This window comes from Ovis canadensis, chromosome Y (genome assembly GCF_042477335.2).
Source record: "Ovis canadensis isolate MfBH-ARS-UI-01 breed Bighorn chromosome Y, ARS-UI_OviCan_v2, whole genome shotgun sequence".
Classification (NCBI taxonomy): Eukaryota; Metazoa; Chordata; class Mammalia; order Artiodactyla; family Bovidae; genus Ovis; species Ovis canadensis.
In genome coordinates, this window is record NC_091271.1 from 20,441,705 (window position 1) to 20,446,869 (window position 5,165).

General features: G+C 53.7%; 1 pseudogene; it reads right to left on the reverse strand.

Moving 5' to 3' along the window:
- Nucleotides 1–4,010: 4,010 nt before the first annotated feature.
- Nucleotides 4,011–4,550, reverse strand: LOC138431502 (testis-specific Y-encoded protein 1-like; annotated as a pseudogene).
- Between the last annotated feature and the right edge of the window lie 615 nt (nt 4,551–5,165).

A 5,165-nucleotide genomic window follows, 5' to 3' on the forward strand; every position in this document is an offset into this window, starting at 1 on the left:
GAGCAAACGGGGAGCGATTCCCTGGCTTCAGTGCTTCTGCTGGCCAGAGACTCTGTACCGTTCCCTAAGAACTTCATGGTTTCGCTGTTCAACTTCTATCACCTGGCTAGGTCAGTTGCAGTAGTTCATACTCACAAGTGAACTGGCAGGGATTTCTACACGCGCATGTGCAGAAACCTACATGTGTACACAGTAACATCGCTGAGGGGAAACCTGTCCATATGCAGAAGTAAAGCTTTCCTTTCCAGGAACTTGAATTTTGGTAAGCACTCAAATTTCTGCACGCATATGTGCACAAACATGCACGTGTACTCAGTAACATCCCTGAGAGGAAACTTGTCCATATGCAGAAGTACAAGCTTTCTTTTGCAGGAACATTAATTTTGGTAAGCACTCAAATTTCTATGTGCACATGTGCACAAATATATGCATGCACACAGTAAGATCGCTGAGAGGAAACTTGTCCATATTCCGAAGTACAAGTTTTCTTTTCCAGGAACATGAATTTTGGTAAGCATCCACATTTCTGTCCTTGTTTTTTCACTTGCTCATCGATTATGTCATGATACACTTCTAACTCTGTGCCTTATCCTCAAAGGTTCCAAAACCTTGGCATTTGCTATTGATAGGGACTGGCCTGCAGAGCAGCAGGCAGCATTGGAAGTTCTTGCCATGAACAGCTGTATAACATGTGCCTGCCTTCTGCATTCTCCCATCACCTTGGACAGCTTCACAGTACCAGTCACGTTGGCCTGATCCATTGCCTGTGCATTCCTTCAGGGGACCAGAAAACAAGGACCTCTGAGCTCAGCTGACTTGAAGAACTGCTTTCTCGGTGTGCACCTGTCTAGGTCATTCCGTGTCAATGCTGTGCCCCTCTTGCTAGCCTACCACCCGTTACAGCCCCCAGCATTCTGAATGAGGCCCCCTGTTCTTCCTATCTGTGGAGCGTTCTGTGTGCACCATCTACCTGTGCCCCGATGTGCTCTCTCCAAGTGGCAGGAAAAGGCCAGAAACGCCTGAGCCTCCAAAAGCCCCCGGAGACTGTGACAGGCCTGGTTCTGATCCAAGATTGTGAAGAAGGTACACATGGATACAGGGTCTCTTCCGATACCAAGAATGGAACCGGAGGCCATAAAAGTAAGGTGGCATCCCTACACGTCTTCCTTTCTGTTTAACACTACCCATGCACATGGGAGTCCCCCAACAGATGATGCCCTGGGGAACCTGCAGGTTCTGGGCCCAGAGCTAATGCCTCCGTTGGACAGAAAGCAGCGTTACTATCTCAAATGGACCAAGAGGGCTTGAACCACCCATGCCTCAGTGATTTGCTAAATGCCAAGGCTCTCTTTCAGGTGCTCTCATTAGGCCCAGGTAGGACTCCCTACAGTCAGGCATCCCTGCTTCCCTACACAGTACCCGTGCCAAGGAAGCCAGTGCGCGGTTGGGCCCAGGGATATCCAAGACGGTCACCTGGAAGGCAGCATCCCTCTGTGTCACCTGGGTGCAGATCCCCTACAACGCAATCAGAGATTCTGCTCCAGCAAGACTACCAGAATCCTCCTTCAGGTACAGACGTGCACCTTTGACACTCAGGCCCCCAAAGCCAGGGGCAAGACCCCAAAGAAAAGGAGGAATTCATATCAGAACTTTCAGCACAGACCATGGGGTATCTTTGGCAGGACCGCTACTGCCTAGAGTCTGGACCCTGAAAACCAGCAGGCCCTGAACTGCCCCAGGGGCTTCTCTGTCTCCACTCCCCTGAGGTCCCTTAGGACATGCAGTTTACCCACCGCCCTTGTCTTTTCTCTGTTCCCTCCCTCACAGGCATATCCTGGATAGGGTCACACAGGGAAACCCACTTACCCATTCCTCGCCTTTGGGCACTTCCAGGGAGGCAGGCTGGAAGTGCCTGGAGGCATGCCTTGCTTACAGACCATGTCTCTCCTAGGATGCCTGTGGTTTGGCAGATACAGCATACTTTAGCGCATCTCTTGTTTTGTGTCATATCGTGCCAGTGTGTGCCACCCTCAGGGAGGGCGTGTGCTGGCTGCTGGGCTGATCCGGGGCAGCACTGGTCCAGGACCTTCCCAGTTCTCCTTTTCACATGTGTGTGGAACAATCTCCAGTGCAGCAGGCAATCTATGACTCTTTCTCCTTCAGCTCTCTGCCCATCTCGGCAGGACCTTAGCCTCACCATCCCAGATCTTGCCATAGCCACGTCCCTCATTTCCAGAGGCCAGCCCATGGCCCCACACACGGAGGGCTCCACAGGCAGTGGTTTCAAAGCCCCACCCCACGTGATTTGCTCTGTGTGAATCCTTAGACCATGAAACCCTCTTCCTGATCCAAGCACACACAACAACACGGTAGAACTGATGAGCGTGTTTTGTATCTGGTCTAATTGCAGATATCTGGAGCCACAGTCTGGAGTTATCACTGGCCATCCTTTCCTTGTTCCCATCCTGGTCAGGGTCAATGCAGAGATGAGGCGACAAACCACCTTCAGCCTGGTCGCCTCATGACTCCTCTTCTGGTTGCTCAGCACCTCCTCTCCTGCCACCTTCATCTCTGCCTCTGCCCTGGGCCGGACACACACACACACACACACACACACACACAATCACAGCCAGCATAAATAAGCACACGTGTGTATACCCACACATGCTCAGCACGGGGACACAGATGCAAACAACGAGCATAGGTGTTTAAGGAGGTGAAGACGACCGAGGCCAGCAATGTCGGGGGTGACGACAGTAGGCACCAAGTCCTGCCCTTGGGGCTCCCTGTTCACCTTCTCCACGAACTCTTCCATATGTTCCCAAGGCAGCCTGAAGCCGCTTCCAGCGCAGCATGTTTGGTGGTTGTGAGACACTGAGTGGTGAATGTGGAAATTCACAGAAGATCCCAAAGTCAGCACACAGGTGCACTGGGACCCCGGAGAGGACAGCTTTTCAATGATAGGCCTTCCCTGGGTAAGGGGCGGGAGTGAAGTGCCCAGGCAATCTCAAACTCAGTGAGCAGCAGGAGGCCAGGTGATGAAAGGACCCACAAAGGATGAGTCTGACAAAGATACTTAATACACACTGCCTCTAGTAGTATCACCTGGACTCTGGTGCTGCCACCTCAGCTGATTTGGTGGAGACTTGCTTCACTCACGGACACACCAAGTCCCCAAATAAACAGTCTCAGGAGGTCACCTGCTACAAGCACGACCCAAACTCAAGCTCCAGAGCCAGCTTGCATGAGTCTGAGCATCCCCATTTGGGAAAGGACAGTGTCCCTGTAGTATCACACGAGTGTCCCTTCAGGGCCCACCTTCAGACCCCATCTCCACACATGTTTCTGTCAGTTACTCTCATGGAAGAACCTTCCTGCCCAGGGTACTACTTCAGGCGATCCTCCCACACATCTTGGCCAACAGTCCGCTGGCAATACAGCAAGGTGAGCCAGCAGCCAAGAATCCCAAAGTGAATTGCTGACTGTGTTCAGGCCCAAAGCAACCACACCTCAGCAATCCTGTTCGACTCTGAGCAGTTGTGACCTGACAACCAGCCGAGAAAGTTAAGGCTCCTGGTGTCCACGCTGCGGCTGGATGCTCCCCGTTCAAAGTCCCAGAACCAGTGGACAGGAGTGGAACAACGTGCCCTATGCCCTACAGAGAGACGGGAGATGGGTGTGGATCCCACAGGTGGACACTCCACAACCTTGCACACCCACACTCATCACCCCAGGAACCACGTTTCACAAGTGATGTCAAGGTAATTCTACTTAGTGGTCACTGTGTTCAAGAAGTAGGGGGGTCCTGAAAGGAAAATATCAACTTGCAGTGGGACGATGGATGGCTCTGCAACAGCACCTGTCAGGATAGGGAGCAGGGAAAAGGTTCCTGCGCCGCCTCCTCTTCCTGAGCAGCAGACTTCAAAGAGCAGCAGAAAGGATACAGCTACGGCCCAGAAGCAAGGGATGCCCCAGGTGATGGCGATCCTCCAAGCCAAGTCAGGCTTCCTCCTCTGATGGTTCTTGCACATGAACTGGAAGTAGGCCCTGCAGTTCTTCTTAGGCTCAGAGCTCAGTTCCACCAGCAGGGCAGCCAGTGCCTGCAGCACATCTTGCCCTGGAAGCTCAGTAGCGCTCCCGGGCCTTTCCTGGCCCTGCTCCTCCACCGTCTTCTCAGCTCCTGGAAGAACCCCTATTGCTGCTCCTCATCTGCCACAACCTCCACCTCCTCCATGACGTCTTCCGCAAGCAGCTGGAACAACCACCCAATCCCCACCACGTCTCCGTCCACCAGGGGCTCACCGTCGTCCACCGCCTCCACCCTGCATAGCGTGGCTCCTTTGCCTGGCATGACAACTTGTGGCTGTAAGGTCCCAGCCTCAAAAAGCCTGAGGATGGCTGGCCACCAACCCCAGCGCCCTGAAACCGGAGCTCACAACTAGGAAGGTCTGGGGTCCCAGGATGCTCCTGCATTCCTCTGACGGCCTTTCACACTCCTCTTGGCCCTGGTCGTGACCCCAGGCTGGGGCAGATGCCAAGGGATGCGACATAATAGCACAAGTGGTGTGCAAATGCGGCTCAGGTTTCAGTAATCCTGTGGGACCCACTAGCTCTTTGGGGGCGGGGAGTGAGGGGGATGGTAGGGAAGCGGGGGCTGGTGTGTGTCCCGTGGCCTGAGGCTGAAGAAAGCGGTGGCAGACAGCACGGGACAGGGTGAACAGGCCCTGGGGAAATCAGCCAAATAGGCGGATCCCTAGGCTGTGAGCCACGCGTAGGCTGCTGGCCCAAATCTAGTCCAATGGCCGAGAGAGTGGTGGGTGGCACCCTTCTGGACACGCCCCTCAAACGTAGGGAATCTTCCACAGTTCCTGGGCTACAGCGCACCCACATGGCATATACCGCTCCAGGGAGTAATGGGTTTTGCATCTGCTGATACTCCAGGCGCTGTCATTGTCCGGACTCTGGAAATCCCAACGACGGTTTCCTGCTTCACAGTCTGAACAGCTTACTCCTGTGTCCCTCAGGACCCTCAATAACTGAGAAATTTCCCTGAGGATTCAAAGCATAAACAGGGACTCCACCTGGCTGGATACTTTTTCTCCATGGGACACAGAACCTGTTGTCCGGATGCTAGGGGAGAAGGGAAGAACCACAGTGTTGGCTAC